The sequence below is a fragment of the Panicum virgatum genome, chromosome 4K (genome assembly GCF_016808335.1).
Source record: "Panicum virgatum strain AP13 chromosome 4K, P.virgatum_v5, whole genome shotgun sequence".
Lineage (NCBI taxonomy): Eukaryota > Viridiplantae > Streptophyta > Magnoliopsida > Poales > Poaceae > Panicum > Panicum virgatum.
The window spans coordinates 24,575,271-24,595,793 of record NC_053139.1 but is presented as its reverse complement, the minus strand read 5'-3'; the positions used below and the strand labels follow the sequence as shown (position 1 = coordinate 24,595,793).

General features: G+C 45.7%; 2 long non-coding RNA genes and 1 pseudogene across 2 annotated transcripts; all 3 read right to left on the bottom strand.

Annotated features, from left to right (window-relative positions):
- LOC120703542 overlaps positions 1 to 12,593 on the bottom strand; it is a 45,596-nt pseudogene extending 33,003 nt beyond the window's left edge.
- On the bottom strand, positions 188 to 3,103 carry LOC120703543. The gene is made up of 5 exons (XR_005687064.1): positions 2,985 to 3,103; positions 2,754 to 2,863; positions 1,683 to 1,754; positions 530 to 625; positions 188 to 278 (listed from the first exon to the last, which is right to left on the bottom strand). It is a non-coding gene; the product is annotated as an uncharacterized LOC120703543 (long non-coding RNA).
- Positions 12,594 to 14,212: 1,619 nt separating the features above from the next.
- Positions 14,213 to 15,616, bottom strand: LOC120705145. The gene is made up of 3 exons (XR_005687804.1): positions 15,401 to 15,616; positions 14,930 to 15,027; positions 14,213 to 14,423 (listed from the first exon to the last, which is right to left on the bottom strand). It is a non-coding gene; the product is annotated as an uncharacterized LOC120705145 (long non-coding RNA).
- Positions 15,617 to 20,523: the final 4,907 nt, after the last annotated feature.

Here is a 20,523-nt window from a genome sequence, read left to right as displayed (position 1 = left end):
CTCACTTTGATTTTCTTCCCTGTATTGACATTGTATGTAAAGTCACCCTTCCGTATCACACCATCATAGATTCTAGAAAGAAACAGTAAGAATAAAGTAGTTAGGTAAATATCATAGAATTTTCTTCCACTACAGAGATAATCAGCAAGAAAACAATAGATCAGTAACTAGAAGAACAATGAATCACCTTATAGATATGTCAGCTGACCAAAACGGCCTTCTTCTAGCTTAAACGCTAATGCAACAAGTGGCTCAGCTGGAGTCCCAGCCAATAATACCTAAGACCAAGATAAAAGCTGTAACTCAATGCAAACAATAATAGTATGAAATTTGTCACTAAATATAACGGAAGGCTACAGTGGAAATGCTCCACAGTTACAAACAAGCTTCCCAACCTTCTTACCATTATATACATACCACCTTGTCATTTCCACTAGTAGGATGAGTGGTACAAGATGGGAAGTGTTAAAAAGAGCGAAGAAAAGATTTGATCTATTTTTATAATACAATTGTTGAAATCCCTTAGTACCTTCTCTTCCGATTTGTTTTGATCAAGGGCGTAGTTGTCAACCTCCAATGGGCATGGTAGATAGTCCAGCACACCATCAAGAAGTGGTTGAACACCCTATAAAACCAATTAAAGCAGACAGTGTAAGCTCAAAAAACTGTGCAATCATCTTATATAAATCATTTCACTGTTAGAATTAACAGTATAACTGCCAACATTGTATCACAGCTGCTTATATTTCTCATCCTAGAGCGGTTACAAAACTTCAAAGACTTATCTTCACCAAAGTTTGATAAACAGCCAATACCCACAGTTATGGGTGATTGTTGTTGACTTAAATAGTCCTAAAGCATTAATAAGTCTGCGCTAAATTGGCTATCTCCTACTACATTGGTGATAGGAGGACGAAGAGCAAAGCAGATGCTTATCCAATGCAATTACTCTATTATTCCTTTGAGTCAGATCCCTTTTGAATGCCGTGAACAAATGGATTGTACAATAGTAGCATTGTGCTTGATTGTAGGTCTACAGAAGATCTTAAATTGCAAGCACCTAAGACATCCAAAGATGGTTGATGGCACAAACATATTTTCAGTGCAACACATAATAAGTTACAAAACAGGTTTGTTTGCATATGGTTCATACAGATAATGTGTATATTCTAAAAATAAAAGATCGGTACATAATTTCAATTTTTAATTTGCTACCTTTACTTTTGGAATTAGAGAAGATTGACACCTGTATTTGTAGCATTAGGAAAATAGCATATATGACATAATTTAGTCTGTATTACATTTGGGCTTTCAATACAGCCTTAGTGTGACTTGCCACATGAACTTTTAAGGGCTTGCTCTTACCACTAGTAGAATTATTATACTTAAAAAGTTTTAGTTATATCATACTATACGTCATGCATTAAATTAAAGTTCTGAAATACAAAAGCAGCAAGGCCCATTCAATCACAGCTGCTTGTTTTAAATTTACAATCCAGCTATTTGCTAAGCAAAATCAGTAACAATAAATTCTAGAGCTGTTTCAAAACCTTTAGGAACACAGGTTTAGCAACCATTTTCATTATCAACCAAGACGATATGGGTCTTTTAAAACCATTTGCACAAGAAATAAAAAATAAATGAAAACATTCAGGGACTGGACGAAAATTGCAGCAACAAACCTTATTTTTGAATGCACTTCCCATGTAAACTGGTATGAACTTCCGTGCCACTGTTGCTCTTCGAATAGCTGCCTGATTAAGAATATAACATCAAGCAGCATGACAACAATTTTGGAAGAACTAACCGGTCATCAATTTATCAATACCATTATCATGCATTTTTAAAACCTAGTATAGTCAGAAATAGGAAAGATGCAAACAAATGTAGATTTTGACTGTAAACTTTTGTGCCAATAAGTTGGCAAGATATCATGTCATAAATAACAAATCCTGTTGTGAACTCAAATACCAATCAGAAAAAGATCATCTGCATATCTTGAACATAAAGATTTAATTACAAATTCTAAATGTTTCAATTTCAGCTCATACAAATGCATAAAAAATATTTGCTTTGGTATAGGACCAAGACTTCAAAGCATTATACATATCACCAATAAACAAGGGCTACAGATTTGCAGGACATACTTTTTTCCTTACAGAGCATATAATTGTGTAAACCATTTTTCATAGCATAGGATCAAAAACTTCAACAGGTGTGGATTTATAACCCCAACCAATAAGGCCCAAGGACATCACATCCTTTCAACAATCACTTTTACATCTACAGGAATTTTTTTTATTTAATTAGATGATACTGTAAACATTTATGCATGCATAATTACATTTCTCTCTTGGTTTTGCTGGACAAATTACAGGTCAATTTTGATCATGAGCTTATGTTGACAAATTATAGAAACACCTTGCCGTAAATAACCGGTCTGAAATTCAAAAGGAATTTAGGCTTGTTTTTAACTTAATTACTGAAAAAATTCAAATAATCATCTTCCATCATACAAATTACTCGTTACATGTTCTACTGACAAATTAAGAAAGCAGAGCCGCTATCTGACTACCAAAATGTTTTTAACATAGCAAGATCAACTATATATATTCTATATTCACAATCCCTTACAAAATATATATCTGCACGATAATCAAGTAACAGAACAATAAAAATAATGGAGATAGTAGACTTTTTTTTGGGGGGGGGGGGGTGATCTAAAATGTTTTTTAAAGTCAAGTTGAACAAACCTTAAGCTGATTAGCTGTTATTGGCTCATCATTTAGAAAAGCTTCAGCAAGCTGATCGTCTACTTCGGAAACAACTTCAATAAGTTCACGTCGCTTCTCATTGACTAAATCTGCCATGTTCGATGGAACATCATATGCGGTGACATTCTGTCTGCACATTAGAAATAGATGTGCCATCTAAGATGCCAAAAAAAAAAGCCCTATGGAAAATCTCTCAAGAACAAGACTCACCCACTAGAACCCTCGAACTTATAAGCCTTCATTTCTACAAGATCAACAAGACCCTCGAACTCCTCTTCTAATCCTATGGGTACTTGTACAGCTGCATTGTGGTGCCGGAGCTTGGAACGTGCCTTTGCACAGAAAGAATGAAAGCAATAATCAGCTGGAGAAACTGGTTCCAACATATAACCTCAAGATGTCATAACCAGAACATCAGTAGAAGTAAATGTACTAAAGTAACAATAAAATGTTAAAACAAATGGGGATAGGATGGAACACAACAATAAAAAAAATAAAATATATAGCATAGATGATGATCCAGTGGTCTTGACCAAAACCCATCATAGCAACAAAATGTAAGCCTTATTTACCTTAGGTAACAAAACTGCAAGTAATAAGGCTATCTACAATTGAAACTTATTTACCTTTAGGTAACAGAACTGCAAGATACTAATAAGGCTATCTACAATAGAAGATAAAGATGTAAAAAAGTTATCATTTAGAAAATAATAGATACTGATTCGAAATTTTCCCAAAAAAATTTTGCATGTTCACCTAAAAACGACAAATGTCAATAAAAACATGTGACAACTTTGACAGAAGTCATTCCATAAGAGATGGTATTTTCCCTTCCGAATAATATTTTCTTAAGGGGGAAAGGATCGCATTTACCAATTACCAATAATGTACATTCAGAGAGGAAGATTGCGTGGTAGCCGATTTCAAATGGAAAAGTTCATATTACACCACCAACCGTTAAACCACACAAAAACAATTCTCATCCGTTATCTAGCATGGTTTTTAAGTCGTCGCCTTGTTGTCTGAGCAGAATTTCAATCCTGGCGTCGCGATCGCCGTGCCCTCCCCGTGTATGGCGTCCAATGTCGTCGCCTAGGCATGATTCACTACTGGAAAACAAGCCAAAGGTCCAGGCCAAAAGTACCAGTTCATGTTGCAACCGGTACTAATACTAGGCATTGGTACCGGTTGAAACATCAGCCGGTACTCTTGGCCTGCGTCAAACGCCGGAAAGTTACGCCGCGTTAGAAACCGGTACCAATTAAATATCAAAGATACCGGTTAATACCATGAGCCGGTTCCGATTGGTCCAAACATAAATGGCACCGGATAATAATAAGAACCGGTGCCTTTAGAGCAGCCATTAGCAGTGGGTAAGTCATGACCCGGTGCCAATGCATGCCTTGTCCGATATTTTAAAATCCTGGCCGTCGTAACTGAGCTCTCATCTCGATCTCTACCCCCTCATTTTTCTACCTCTCATCTCTCTCCCTCATCCTCGGCGCGAGGGTCTTCTTGGCCGGGGCCTTCTGGCGACGGCGGCGGCACAAAGCCCCCGATGGACGGAAATATCAGCAATCCATTCTCTCCTCCCGATTTAGGATTTATACCCACCCCCGCCGATCCCCTCGCCCAGTTCGCCACCGCGCCGCCGGGACCTGTCTCGCCTCTTCCGGCTGGTCCTGCCGCCGCGCCTTCAGGCAAGATCCCGCTGCGGCATCGGTAGCAGCTCCTGACCGCGGTCTCGCCCTGTCATACCGGTTCAGGTCGGAGGGAGCAAGGTGGCGGAGCCCAGGGCCAGGCTGGATCTCTCCCCCACCGCCTCTCCGACAAGGGCCGCGCCTCGTCCAAGAAGATCCGCCGCCGTCGCCAGAAGGCCCCGGAGGTGCCTTCCCAGTCGCCGATGCAGAGGCTGTTCGACACCAGCAGGGAGGTCTTCTTGGCCTCCTCGCCGGGCTTTGTGCCGCCGCCACGAGCCCTCCGCGCGTGCCGCCGCCACGGGCCCTGCGCGCGAGACGCCACCGTAGGCCCTGCGCGCGTGCCGCCGCCGCGGGCAGCGCGCGCACTCGTCGCCAAGCAGAAGGCCGGCGAGGCCACCGAGGCCGCCAAGCAGAAGACTGCTGAGGCCACCGAGGCCGCCAAGCACAAGACCGCCGAGGCCCTCGAGGCCGCCAAGCACAAGGCCGGCGAGTACGCCAAGGAGAGCGCCGTCGCCGGCAAGGACAAGACCGGCAGCGTCATCCAGTGGGCGAGCGAGAAGCTGCCGCCGTGGGTGATTTTTTTCTTTTTTTTTGGAATAGAGATGCATATCGAATTGTATGGATTGTATCTACTCATCGATTCTTTGAATGATTTGCGAAATCTATGAATTGTATCTATATTTTGTGGTTTATTTTTTGAATGATTGGTGGGGGGTGCGAGGGGAATGGGAGAGGATGCGAGGGAACGGGCCGGGGAGTGGATGCGGAACGCCCGTGGTGGTCTTTGGTACCGGTTGCTATTTTCAACCGGTACTGAAGAAGACTTTAGGCACCGGTTAAAAAACCCGGTATCTTAGACCAACGCCTTTGGTCCCGGTGTCGGGGTACCGGTTCGAAATCCGGTACCTAAGCCTCTTTCAAACCGGTGCCCATGGCCCTTTTTCTAGTAGTGATTGGCATCGTTTTCCCGCCCAGCAGACACCCCACGAGCCAAAACGATTTGGCATGAGGGAGAAACGGCGGGAGCAGCGTGTGTGCGCAGGAATTGCGCGCCTACACCTCCACAAGCGACCCCATCTGTGCCGCACGCGGATTTAGAGAGGAACAAAGAAACGGAAGGAGAAGAGGGCGGCGGCTCTCGGAATCCTCGTTGGCGGCACAGGGCCTCAGTCCAGCTGTGCCCGCACCTCGGTCCAGCGGCTCCCATCCCTTCTGCTACGACCAATCCAGTCCGCCTACATCTACATCCATGCTTGGTTAGATTGGACATGGATATACTCTGCTCTGCTGTGCTGAGCTTCCTGCAGTAGGAGGCAAACAACATTGGCTGCTCTACTCCACTGTACATACACTGTACATATTATATAATAAGCTAGTTTTTTGTGAATGTGTGCCTGATGACTGATTCATGTGATTGTACCTTACTGCATTTTGCTCAATTTTGTTATTTGCTACTCTCTGCTTCAGAATTGACAGCAACAAGGTATGTTTATGCTGCTTCATCCTAAATTAGGATATGAGTATGGTGTCGCCTTGCCGCGCGTCTTACTCGCCTAGGCATCTGGAAGGGGGTGGGTCGCCACAGCTCACCTTACTGCCTTAAAAACCATGTCATCTAATTTGAATAGTGACTTTGAAAGTATAAGAAAGAAGTGGTAAGAACAAAAAGAAAAGAAATCAGGGAGAACTCTACAAGTATATTTATTTTCCAAAAACATTTATATACATAGTAATTCTAACGAAGCCATCTGTGACAATATTTTAAAACATGAATACTTCTGGTGCATGACTATGTATTTTTGTGCACTTCACATGCACTTTTCCCCTAGTATCCTACAAGTAGGAAATGTGAAATAAATAAATCAGAAAAAAATCGAGAATGTTATTTTAGTTAGTTGTTCCAACCATATCCATTCTTTCAATTAAGATTATATTAAAAAAACTGTACTTCTTAATTAAAAAATGATCACACAAGCGAAGGGCAATTGTTCGGAGCTACTTTAATGAGACTGGGCTACAGGACAAAGGAATGGCCTAAGGAGGGCAATCTTTTTGTAACTTTATGAAGCACACGTTAAGTGCAGGGACAGAGAAGCAAATGTAAACTAGCGGTACTAGAGGGAAGTATAAATCTTCAATGGAGAAGAGGCCAAATGCTAATATTCAGTAATGTGAAGCATCTCCCTAGAAATAGAGTGGATATAAGTTTCTGGATCAAGTTGGACATGGTAATGCATGAGATCACTAACTGTTGTGGACGCCTTTGTGGGCCGTGTTTACCAGCGCAGGCGGCGCACACAGCAGCAGCCAGCCCCGGAAGATTAGTTTGTTAGATAAATTATTAAGTTTGGATTTGGTTGTTAGGAGATTTGGAAGGTTTTTAGCCGCCGGCATGATATAAGCCAGCTAGGTTAGGGTTAATAGGCAGCCAGGAAGATTGAATCCCGAAGGTTCAGAGCCTCCTCGGAGGGCGAACTCGGTTCAATTTGGCCTTGTTACCTCTAAGTTTTCGATCTATAAAGCTGTCATCATTAAGCCACATCATTTGGTATTCAGAGCCAGATTTTTTTTTTCCTTCCATGCGCACACCACAAATCCCACCCAAGTTCCCACCCTCGTCTGCGCCTTACGATCTGCCGCCATGGCCTAACCCACCAATGGTGAGCTCAAGCAGTTGATCACCGACGTCCTCTCCAAGGTCACGGCGGTCGAAGGCGAGGTTTCCTCGCTGAAAGTAGATCAAGCGCGACTCCATGTTTCCGTCAACAACGTCCAATCGGCACAGCGCGATGCTGCTGAGTCGTCTGGATCCGGGTCGCGGGACAAACACACCTACGATCCCACGGTGGCGTCCCCGACGGCGTCCCACAAGCTGCGCCTCCCCAAGTTTGACGGCTCCACCGACCCCATCGCCTAGACGCACCACTGCGAGCAGTTCTTCCGCGCCGCCCATACCGCCGACGATGAAAATGTATGGCTGGCGTCCTTTTAAATGGATGGCGCAGCGCAGCAATGGCACTTCCACCTCGAACGCAATCAAGGCATTCCAACGTGGCAATGGTTCGTTGAGCTCGTGAACCTCCGCTTCGGACCGCCGACGCGCAGCAATCCCCTCGGTGAGCTCATCCAGGTACGCCGCACCGGTACGGTGGCCGAATATCAGGATCGATTCCTGACATTCCTGGCCCGTTGCGACGGCGTGACGGAGCTCCAGCAGGTTGCCATCTTCACCGCGTGTCTCGGGCCCCCCTGTAAGTCGACGTCGAGCTGCAACGCTCGGTGTCCCTTGAGGATGCCATGAGCCTCGCGCGGTCCTTCGAGGGCCGCCTCATTACGCACAACGCTGCCTCGGCTGGCCAACGTGCAGCGTCACGGCCGGCCTCGACCCGTGCACCTGCGCCTTCGCTACCGTACGCGTCCTCCCCATTGGCAGTCTCCGCCTCCAACCCGCCAACGCCGTCGGCACCGCCACCAGGTCAGCAAGCGCGCTCGCCATCAGGAGCGCGCTTCAATCACCTGACGCCGGAACAGATGGCACAGTGCCGCGAGGGCGGCCTCTGCTTCAACTGCCCCGCCAAGTTCTCCAGTGCACACATCAAGGAATGCCCCATGCGCGGCACCTATGTGCTCGAGCTCGACGATGACACCACGGCAAATGAGGAGGATGAGGTGGTGCAGATCTCTCTCCACGCGCTCTCCGGCATCGCCACCAGCCTGATGATGCAGCTGAGCGCCGTGATCGCTGACCAGTCGGTCCACACATTGGTGGATTCGGGATCCACCCACTGCTTCATCGCGGATGGCACCGCGCGCCACCTCGGCCTCGCACCGGCCCTACGCCCGGGACTGACGGTCGGCGTTGCAAATGGAGATCGCATCGCGTGCACCGGCTTCTGCCCCGCCGTCCACATCGTCATTAGGCACGAGGCGTTCGCCATCGACTTCTTCGTCATTCCCCTTTAGGGCTACGAGATGGTCCTCGGCTGCCAATGGCTGAGCACGCTGGGCCCAATCATGTGGGACTTTGGGCGGCGGACAATGTCCTTCTGGAGCGATGATCACCGCGTCCAGTGGTCTGGCTTGCCCACCACGCCAACGGCCCACGTCCACGCCTGCTCCACGGGCGATCTGCTCCAGCTACTACTCGCGGAGTTCGCGGACATCTTCGAGAAGTCGCAAGGGCTACCGCCACCACGCGCCGGCAACCACCGCATCCATCTACTGCCGGACACCCCACCGGTTACGGTTCACCCCTACCGCTACCCCCAGCTATTGAAGGACGAAATCAAGAAGCTGCAGCAGGGGATCATTCGCCCCAGCACGTCGCCCTTCTCATCACCGGTGCTGCTCATGCGGAAGAAGGACGGCAGCTGGCGCTTCTGCGTCGACTATCGCGCCCTCAACGCCAAGACCATCAAGGACAAGTTCCTGATCCCTGTGGTTAATGAGCTCCTCGACGAATTGAAGAGTGCGCGCTTCTTCACCAAGCTCGAATTGCACAGTGGGTATCACTAGGTGCTCATGCACCCTGAAGACATTGCCAAGACGGCCTTCCGTACCCACCATGGCCACTTCGAGTTTGTCATCATGGCGTTTGGCCTCACGAACGCACCATCGACATTCGAGGCCATGATGAACGGCATCCTGCAGCCGTTACTCTGCCGCTTCGTCCTTGTCTTCTTCAACGACATCCTCATCTATAGTCCATTGTGGGCGGCTCACCTTCAGCACGTGCGTGTCGTGTTCCAGGTGCTACGCACGCACCAACTTGCCCTCAAGCAAAGAAAGTGCTCGTTCGGCGAACGTTCTATGGCATATCTGGGTCACGTCATCACTGACGGCAACGTCACCATGGACCCAGCCAAAGTGGATGCCGTGCAAGCATGGCCTGCGCTGACGATGGTGCGCGTTCTACGAGGATTCCTCGATCTCACTGGGTATTACCGGAAATTCATCCGGGATTATGGCGTGGTGGCTCGACCATTGACCCAGCTCCTCAGGCGAGAGGCGTTCTGTTGGTCCAGTGATGCGGACGTGGCATTCCTCGCCCTCAAGCAGGCACTCATGACTGGCCCAGCCCTGCAATTGCTAGACTTTGATGTCCCCTTCATCATCAACTGCGACGCCTCTGGCTCGGGCTTTGGCGCCGTGCTTCATCAGGACGGCGGCCCAATCACGTTCTACAGTAGGCCGGTGGCACCATAGCATGGCAAGCTCGCAGTGTACGAGCGTGAGCTCATTGGTTTCATCAAGGCAGTGCGACACTGGCGGCCATACCTGTGGGCACGGCCGTTCGTGGTGCGCACGGACCACTACTCCCTCAAGTTTCTTCTTGATCAGCGCCTCTCCGCCATACCACAACACACGTGGGTAAGCATATTGTTTGGATATGATTTCGGCATGGAGTTCAGTCCAGGGAAGACGAACACGGTGGCCGACACATTGTCACGCCGTGATGAGGAGATCGCCGCCACACACGCCATCTCCTCTCCGGCCTTTGACTGCTTCGACGAATTTTGCCGAGAAGCAGAGCACCTGGCGGACATCGGCCGCCTAGTCCATTGTGGACGGGTTCGTCCTCCACGACGGGTGCATCTTTGTCCCAAAACCAACATCTACGCTGTAGCCTAAGCTCCTCGCCACGGCTCACGGCGCGGGCCACGAGGGTGTCCAAAAGACCCTGCAACGACTCCGCGCCTCCTTCAACCCCGGGGCGGCCCGGCTTGTGCGCGACTACATCAAGGGGTGTGTGGTCTGTCAACGGAACAAAACAGAGCATCTCCATCCTGCCGGCCTGCTGCAACCATTGGAGGTCCCGAGCGTCGTATGGGCAGACATTGCTCTGGACTTCGTTGAGGGATTTCCTCGGGTTGGTGGCAAATCCGTGGTGCTCGCAGTCGTCGATCGCTTCTCCAAGTACGCCCACTTCATCACCCTCGGCCACCCCTACACCGCGATCTCAGTCGCGACGGCATTCTTCGGCAACATTGTTTGCCTTCACGGGATCCCCTGCTCCATCGTCAGTGATCGCGACCCCGTCTTCAACAGCGCATTCTGGGGAGAGCTGTTCAAGCTCGCCGGTGTCTCCCTGCGCATGAGTACGGCATTTCACCCCAGACCGATGGCCAATCGGAGGTGACAAATCGAGTTTTGGGGGTCTATCTGCTGCGCTGTCTCGCCAAAGATCGGCCCAAGAGCTGGTTGCGCTGGCTTCCGTGGGCGGAATTTTGCTACAACACATCATTCCAGACGGCACTGAAGACGACGCCGTTTCGTGTGGTCTATGGCCGTGACCCGCCGCCATTGATCCCCTATCAGCCGGGCAGTGCGAAGGTTGCGGCCGCCGACCGCCAGCTGGGTGACTGCGACGAGTTCCTCGCCGACGTTAAAGAGCTTCTGCTGCACGCGCAAGAGTTGATGCATAGTCATTACGATGGTCACCATCGCGATGTGCAGTTCACCGTGGGTGACTGGGTTTGGCTTCGTCTTCACCAGCGGATGGCGGCCGCTATCACGGACAAGGCTGCGGGCAAGTTGGCGCCTCGCTTATACGGGCCATTTCGTGTGGAGGCATGGATTGGCTCGGTGGCATATCATCTGGCATTGCCCCCGCGCGCTAGCATTCACCCAGTCTTCCACGTCATCTTCCTCAAGAAGTTCGTCAGTGAGCCACCGGCGGAGGTTGTGCAGTTGCCCCCAATCAAACATGGCAGGGTCCTCCCTGTTCCTACCTGCGTATTGAAAACTGTGTTACATGGACACGTATGTCCAAAATTTTTTTGCCGCGTCGGTGCGCATCGCAGTGTCGACACGCACCTGACACTGCTGGATTCGTATCTGACACGGTGAGGACGAATCTTGTTGCCGGGGGAGAGAAAAAAAGGTCATGTGCTGATGTGCACAAGCTAGCAAACGAGCAGAAGACATGGATGCATGTGTAGCAGTAGAGAGAGAAGTGTTTTCACTGCCGATTTGAGGGTTCTGTCATGTAGATACTGTAGATACTGTAACACTCTAATCATTCTTCATGAACTGCCTCAGCCAGTTAGAATGACCCAAAGCCACAGGCCCTGGCCCGAAGACATTAATGCAACTTAAAATCAGTAATTACTAATCAATTCACCCAATCTAATTAGTCAATATTTTCCGTGAAAAATGTGTGGATGAAAAGCACACTTGTACAATAGTGCACAGCAAACAACCACTACCCCACTAACAGAGCCATGAATATGTCATGAAATACCCAAGGCATATTGGCATCCACTCCAAAACCACTGTGCAAAAATTCATGCAATTGTTACGTTCTCCTCTCTGGTGTATGGCAGCTCCACTGAGATCTTACACATATCTAGTAATTCGCCAATTCCTCCGCTACCCAACACAGTTTTTTTTCCTGTAGTATTACCCACCACACTGTTTTCCCTGTAGTATGTCTGTGGCCTTAACAATCCTCAATTCCCCATTTTCCCATGTTGCAATCACATTTTCATCCTTTGTCCCTCCACTTTTCTTTTCTATAAGTAAATAAATAAAATAGCAATTTTCCTTAAATTTACAAACTTCATATATTTTCCATTTATTAATGTTAGAAAAACTAAACAAGTCAACCTAGCTACCAACCCAACCTTAGCCTCCCTCATAATCAAAACGAAATGGATCAAGCAGAATTAGATTAAAAGAGGATGAAACAAAACAAACGGACCTGGTACCCCTTCCAGGTGCAATAGGTGGCAGCGGACTGGATGGTGATTCCCTTTTCGCGCTCGAGGTCCATGGAATCCATCTTGGCGCCAACACCGTCGCACCCGCGAACCTCGTGGATCTCGTGCATCTGGCCGGTGTAGTAGAGGACCGGCTCTGTCGATCAACGTCGTCTTCCCGGAGTCGATGTGCGCGGAGATACCGATGTTCCGCATCCGGTCCATCAACTCCCACCACCACGCCGCGTCCTTCTCGTCCCGCGCCCGCAGGGCCGACGCCAACGACAGCGCCCGCCGAGCCGAGGCCACCACGGCCGCGGCCGCCGGCGAAGGGGCATCATCGAGGGCGGCTGGAGGAGGAGGGAGAAAGGGCGGAAGGAGGAGAGGAGATGGGAGGCCGAACGCCGGGCCATGGCCATCGCCGCGAATTTCTCGGTGGTAGCGGCACTGGCAGAGGCGAGATGCGATGTGGGGTTTTGGAATTTTGGTGGACTTGTTCTGTTACACAAAAAACCCTAGTCCGTCAGTCCGTGTACAAACGAGTGAGGCGCATCGCATCACAAGTGACATAGGGCGTGGGCAAAAACTTGGACACAGTACAGCTGAACTGAACCTAACCATGACCGCGTTTGAACTGATGAATACAGATTATTCTTGTCCCCCATCCAAAAAAATATGTTATTCCACGAAATTGAGATTTTTATTTTGTTGAATACATGAAGATTAACGTTAATCTATAACAGTGGAAACATCTAGGCCCCTAATTCGAGTTTTGGTAATTAATGACAACATTTATGGACTAACAAATTTCTTGAGAGAATTTGAATATAAGGTTGGTCTTTGAGAATGTGTGCATGAGTTGATGCCATGAAAAGAATTGAAGATAATGTGGATGGATTCGCTGAAGGCAAATATATATGATAGGGTTTTTCTATTTTACTAGGTTCGTGCCCGTGCGTTGCTATGGGCTACAAAAAAATTCAGTGCAATACACAACATGGATAGCATGGTATGATCTTAGTAATATCCAGATGCATAACTTTTACTTGATAGTGTGAAAGGCACCAACATAGCACCGAGAGTTAATCCAAGTACGTGAGATTTAATAAACTGAACAAGCAAGGTACACCATGATACCCAAGTTAAACGAGCTCTTTCAAAAGATGAAGTCAATGGATAGAACCTTAGCAAAGGATACTTTCTCATCATCTTCGACGCAATCTACTTGTTGTAATTGGTACTCGTGTCAATGTCCAATATAGAATTACAGGCTGCTTTATTTAACTTGAAGGTGTTCAAGAATCAAGAGTAGGTAAGAAAGTTTAGAGTTCTTAAACTCTGCTTGCATCCAAACATTTTGCAGGCACCGAGGACGATCTGAACTCAACCAGAGAAGCATTATTTGTTGTTGACAATAAAATGGAAATATAGTTAAGAAGGTAAAAGATCCACCTGGTATAAGGCATTGTAGCATCATGTACTCCAAGGCTCAGCATTAATTAAAAGAAATAGCAACCAAATGATCTTTAAGTTATAGCTGAAATATAGTCTAAATGAAAGCTTTAGAACTAAGATAACCTCGTCTTGCTTTGAACACCTGATTTCGTGAGCCTGAATAAAGGGCAGAATGGGAGGCACTTTAAGAAAAAACAGAAGAAACTACTTCTGGGTAAAACAAGCAAGACAAAAAACAAGAATCTATTTCAGGTGAGCCTATGATACTATAAGCTCTTTTGCTTGATAGCATTAATACATTTATATGCCATGTACAGATAGAAGAAACATTCATTCAGACTATATTTCACATATAGTGTGTTTGTATCCACCCGCAACGATTGCTGTCTGTCGGTTGTAACTCTCTTTTCTTCTAACTGAAATACATGTCCAGACACGTTCTAAAAAAAATTGCTCATTTGATGGCAACATAAGAAATTACTAATTAGTAAAATTGAGCCATGGCTTCTTGTTAATGACTCAAAAAACCAAGAATGACATTCAACATAAGTCTTTGTGATGGCCACTGAAACAGGCAAACAGCTAGGCAAAGAAGCTATTGCAAACACAAGCAAAGATCTGAAACAAGCATCCATCAGTCCTTCACAGAGCTTATCCAAGCACAAATAGATATATCTTTGTTCAATGATTACTTGTTCATAGAGCATTAGAAAAATAACAACATAGAAGTTATCTTACTACTCAAAATGATTCCTTCCAGCATGGACTATATGTTTATGCAGTTCGTCTGGGACCTGAATGTACAAAGCAACAATTAGCCGGTTACTGCATCCAGCTATCCAGATTCAAGAATATTAGCATGTCAAGAAAAGTCTTCTGTTCCTATAGGTCTGACCATGTACTAAACAATATGACAAAGCAATTCAGTCACATGACCAATACAAAAATGCATGGTTAACCAATTGATGAGCAAGGGGATGGTTAAACAATCGTTAGCACTGATCAGCGACGACTGAGTAGTCAGTAACACACTAATTGACAATCGATCATCATGACACTGAATGGTTTGCTATTTCCTGACGAACACTATAACAATTCGTGCTCCTGCCTGTTCAAGTATAGATGTGATGTTGCAAACTTCAGAGAACTGTAATTAAGAACCTTAGATAAATTTCAGAAAGAACAACTGAATGGTACTACTCTGCCTGGTGCCCACCAAAATCTAAGTTGCCATGTTTTTAAAATGACAACCAAATCTATATATTTTTTAAAAAAAGCTCAATCAAATGTATATGATTACCAAGTTCAGGCATTCCTCACAGATCCCAATCTCAGTAATTGAAACCTGATGACTTCTTCAAGCGAAGAGAGAAGCACATTTCCATAATAAATTGCTACCTGTAAATACATCACGACACTTGATTGATAGTTCAAATAAGGTTAAAGCAAATCATGTTTTCTCAATAGCATATGAATCAAACATCTTATCATACGATGTAAATTAAAAAAATCATACATGGCATGGAATAGTGTCTAATTATATATGCTTTCTAATAATCACCACGGCCTTCCGATTATTTGATCATAATGCCTTGAAGTACAGGGCACACACCTCAATTTTTTTTGCGGGTGCACACACCTCAAATTTGATCATAATACCTAGAAGTACAGGGCACACACACCTCAATCATCCTAAATTGCAGAAACAAGTTGACACCCAAGCTTAATTATAGTTATTTAGAACACGAATAGGCAAACATGAAAAACTCACCCGAGACATCCCAGAATCGTAGAGGGATGAGTTGTCGTTGGGCGGCGGTGTGATGCTTTGTACTGATCGGCAAGCTGCACAACGTCGGCGACGTCGGGAGCGGCGGCCGGGCGCGGATCAGCAGTCAGGACGGCATGGACGGCGGCCGGGACGGCGCGAACAGAGGCCGGGGACGGCGCGGACCGGCTCTACAGTCGCGGCCGGCGGCCGGGGATGGAGCGGCGGCTGGGCGGGGATCGGTGGCCGGGCGGCGTGGATCCACCGGCACGTCGAGGAGTCGGGGACGCGGATCGGTGGCCGAGCCAGCACGGATCTGTGGCGGAACCACCCAAAATAACTTGGATTAGTGCGCTAACCATCGTTGCAAAGGCAACTCTAATCCAACTCGCACGTACCTCGGCAGTTCCTCGAGTAAAATCTCGATTAAAAGCCACAAAAAACCGGGATCGAATAAGCAAACCTCACACGAAGGCGAGTCCATAGAGTACAACAACACGCATTTCATACATCACAGTCTTGTAGCGGAATTTAAAATTATTACAAACCAGTTCTGAAAGTAAAGACAGCAGTACTACAGAAGTCTTATCTACAACAGTTCATCAGAATTTATTATTGCAATGGAAGAATAAAAACACAGTAGCTAACGATAAAATGATGTCATGATGAAGCCCGTACGAGACATCAATGTATAGAGTTAGCATTGGTCGGGGAAGCAACCCACTCCACAGACCAACCTGGAGGTAAAGCAGTTAAATCAGCAAACATATCTTCAAAAGTAATACTTGAAAATAAAGCCACAAGCAAGACTGAGTATACTAATACTCAGCAAGACTTAACCGTCAACGGATATAATTTAGTCCACTTAACTAGACATGCAAGACTTTTTGGCTAGAGGGGTTTGTTTTGCCGAAAAAGCGACTAAGAGTAGATCCTTAATTTCAGATTTTAACTTTTCCATATTCTAGTTCAATTAACCATTCTAGATAAGCATTTATTTCTAAACAAGCATGGTAGTGAAAAACATTAATCATACAATAGTATTATCATCATCAACATATTCCACTTGTTACTCTATGTAGCAGAAGTGTTAAGCAGTCTCATTGTCCGTGAGCGGCGGAACGATTCGAATCGAGTTTATTAACCAGGCCAGGGGAACCTAACACACACGTATGGGAACCAAGTCACCCACACAAATTTTCCCCTTTCTTTCCAATCTGTGGATCCGGGTCATCCCCCTCGACTTCAGAGTAAGTCTACTCTAGTAGCCATGTGGCGCGACCACCCTGAACAAGTTCAGAAGAGGATGAATGATCGTTCCACTCGCCGGTCTAATCAGGTACTAGAGCTTACCGATTACCATATTCCTCGGCATGTGGTTAGTACTTTCAAATGCTTAACAACCACTACCACACACTGCGACCTTATCCATTTTTCTATCTACGACGGGGTGCCATGATCCCGTCCATAAGCCTTATATTTGCAGTATATGTTAAAACAGTCAGATCCTATAATCTCGCGAGTAGAAAGACCACTAGACTTTTACCGATTCTAGTTAGCAGGGCATCTAGTCGAACTTAACCTCTAGTATCCAAAACATGGGTACCCTAGTTAGCAGAGCATCTAGTCGAACTTAACCTCTAGTATCCAAAACATGGGTACCTAGGATCGTGCATCTATGGTTTCAACCAACGCCTGAACGTAAATGCACAATAAATAATAGTACAATATAGATTGCATAGATTAAAAATATAGGCATTAGATGCACCGGGGCTTGCCTTCCTGGGTACTGCTAGCCTTGGGCTCTTCCGAACTTTGGTTCGGGTCTTGGATTAGTTCAAGCGCGTTTACTTGTGCATCAGCGGTGTCAGCCTCGTGCGTTGGCACCAACTCGTAGGTACCGTAAGCGAGATTCGCAGTTTCTATATGAATGCAACAATGAATTTTGTTACAACATGATACAAACACATTTATTTCCTTCACTATAAAGTTGTAGTCCAACAAAAGATGGTTTGTTGTGGTGATCTTAGTTAACTTTATTTACTGGGCAATCGTTTATAGAGTAGTAATTATATTTACTTTACTTCATAAAGTGAACTGGGTGGTAGTTTTTAATGCGAATTAAAATACATGAAGTAATTTGACTATTTTAACTCGCAAGCTAGGAATAGTTTATGCAGCTACAAAATTTATACAAGGTAGTACATCTAATCAGCAACTTGCAGTAAAAATTTCAGCTAAAAACAGTAAGGCATGAATCCATGAAAAATACTCAACACAGATGATGTTTAGAAGAAGATGAATTTCGACAGATCAAACTATAACAGTTATGAAGCTCAATTTTTTACAGAGAAGTATACACATGGTCGTAAACATACTGTAGTTATTTCAGAATTTTTCTAGTAATACAACAGAAGTAATAAATTTGAAAAAATTAAACCACATATAGTAAAACTAATTAGTATAGAAAGTTCTATAGTTTTTCTGGATATTAAATTTTGCAGACATGAATATATGACCAGGTGAAGTTACATAAATTTTTCCAGATTTTTCTAAGCAAGGAACTATTTATCTTAATTAAAGCCTACTTAACAAGCATCAAATCAAATATATAGTTAAACAGATCTAAAATTTCTAAAACTTACGCAACAGTAAGGTTTTAGTGATATACACACAAGGAAAAAGTTTCATACACAGAACCTCAATATTTCTATCAGCATTAATACATGAGCAATACTAGTAGATCTAGGAATCTTGGAACTTTGACTTAGTTATTGATGCCAAAATGGGTTCAAATTTTTACCAGACCCTAGTAACAGTACAACACAAATTCTAGCCAAAAATCACATAAAGTTACTGGGTAGAACTCCTAGAACATCCATATCGCATTTAATCTAATCTTTTTCCTAGATTAAAAAGTAGAACGATTATGAAGATGTGCATGTAATAAACTTTGTATCTATTATTGCAAGGATTCCAAAACATTTTAGTTTGTATTTTTCTGATTTTTCTACGATTACCTAGGCATTTTTGAAGTTCACTGATCTCATTTCTAAAGTTCATGTACATTTTTCGCTCAGACCCCTGGAAAAGATTGCAATCAATGCAATCCGGCCCCTGGAACAGGGCCGGCGGCGACGGTGGCCAAATCCGGCGAGCTAGGCTCGCCGGCGGCGAGGGCTAGGGGGCGGATGGGCAAGAGGAACTCGAGAGCTACCTGCGGGTACCTCGGGTTGGGTGTTGACGCTCACTAACGACCGATTCTGAGCGTCAATATTGCCATAATAAATGGATGAACTTGCATTTCTTACACTCATACTACTAATAAATTACCGAATCCCAGATGTCTCTCTAGATTTCTATGAGTGCAGGATTTAACTGAAAATAGAGGGCAATCACACCCTTTTGGGCCAGGGGGCAGACACCGATTGATCAGACATCATCAACGTGGATTAAAAGGCCACCAGAGCAGAATTTCACCAGAAACAAAGCTGGGCTACACACCATCAACAAGTGGGCCCAGAGAGCAGCCCATGGGGCAAAGGAGAAGGTTGGTGGGCCCAGTGGGAGGCCGGCCGGCCTATCGGCCGGCCAACCTACCCATGGGCCCCACCGCCTCAAATCTTCGACGTGGCAGCTCCTCATTGGATGGAGAAGTCGGTTCCAGGGGTTCCCTGCTGAATTCACGGCCGAGGAGAGGGTAGCTCCCCTCTATATATATGAGGGGAGGGGCTCCATTTCTATCATCTCATCACCAAGCATCAAGCTATCAAGTCACTCTCTCAAGATGTAGTTCATCTTCTCTTGTAGAGGTCTTAGGACTAGAGGAGTTCGGGTTCGAGTCGTAGTTCGAGGTCTTAGAGTCTTCATGGAGAGTCCGGTATGTCTTTTACTTTCTCTTCATGTAATTCTTTGAGTTTGTACTAGATGTTTATTTACTCTATTCAGTACTTTGGTTCGTATGCCCTTGTTGTGTTATCTCATATTCGAATTCAATCATTGCATGTTTAAATTTCCCTCAATTCCACTTGCTTTCTTGCATGAGCATTGCATCTTTTGCATAAGAACCCTTGCATATTTTGTTTTCTAGTCTTTTGCATCATAAACCCTCATGAGTCTTGGAATTAGACAAGTGCCCAAGGGGCAATTTTGGAAGAAAATGGCAGCCACAAAAGTTTGGAGTGTAGTGCATGCATGAACTTGGATGATTTACATGTCCAAATGCATTTGGGGCCACTCCTAGGCCTGCACCGGCCTACCCTTGCACTCATTCATGCAATTTTGGACCATGTGGCAGTCATTAGTGATCACTGAAAAAAGGAGGAAAATTTTGGGGCCACCCACAGGCCGGCCGACCCCATGGTCGGCCGACTTAGGGGCAGCACCCCTCTATTTAACCCGGTGCACAGGGAGCTCTTGGCACTCCCCTTGCCCGAGTTCCACCAGTGCCACTTCACGTTCTTCCCTCCTCAGCTCTCTTTGTTGTTGTTTCTCTCCAAGTTCATAAGAAAAAGAAGAAAAAGATTTCCCTCTTTTTGCATTCTCAATTGCATTTCGTGTTTACCTTCTTTCCTTCATGAGAACGTGTTTGTGGTGGTACAACTACCCCGCAAGAACGGTTTTGTGATGCGTCATCACCCACAAGAATGATTTTGTGGAGTGTTATCACCCACAAGAACGATTTTTGTGAGAGGCAACCATGCCCCGCAAGGACTACTAACCCTTGGACAACTAACCTGGTTTTTGCTAACTCTCACATAATCCTTCCGAGTATTTGGCTTGTTTTGTCTGCTGCAATGTCTTTCAAGAACATCGGAAGGAAGATGTCGGGAGCGCTCAAGAAGGTGACCGGGTCGAGCTCAAGTCGATCAAGCTCGCATCGCTCTTCCACCCCCACTCCAAGCTTGTTATCGCCATAAATTAACAGGGTTAATTAATGGGCCGAGAGTGAGTTGGGCTTAATGAAGAGATTGAAGAAGGCTTACGAATCGGCTCCTGCGTGAGCATTTGGGCCATGTGGGCCGTGTATCATTAGATTTAGTTCAGATTGAGTTAGAGATAGAGTCTGATATGGACACATTAGTTTAGATTGTTTCCCAAGTCTTCGGACTATAAATATGTACCCT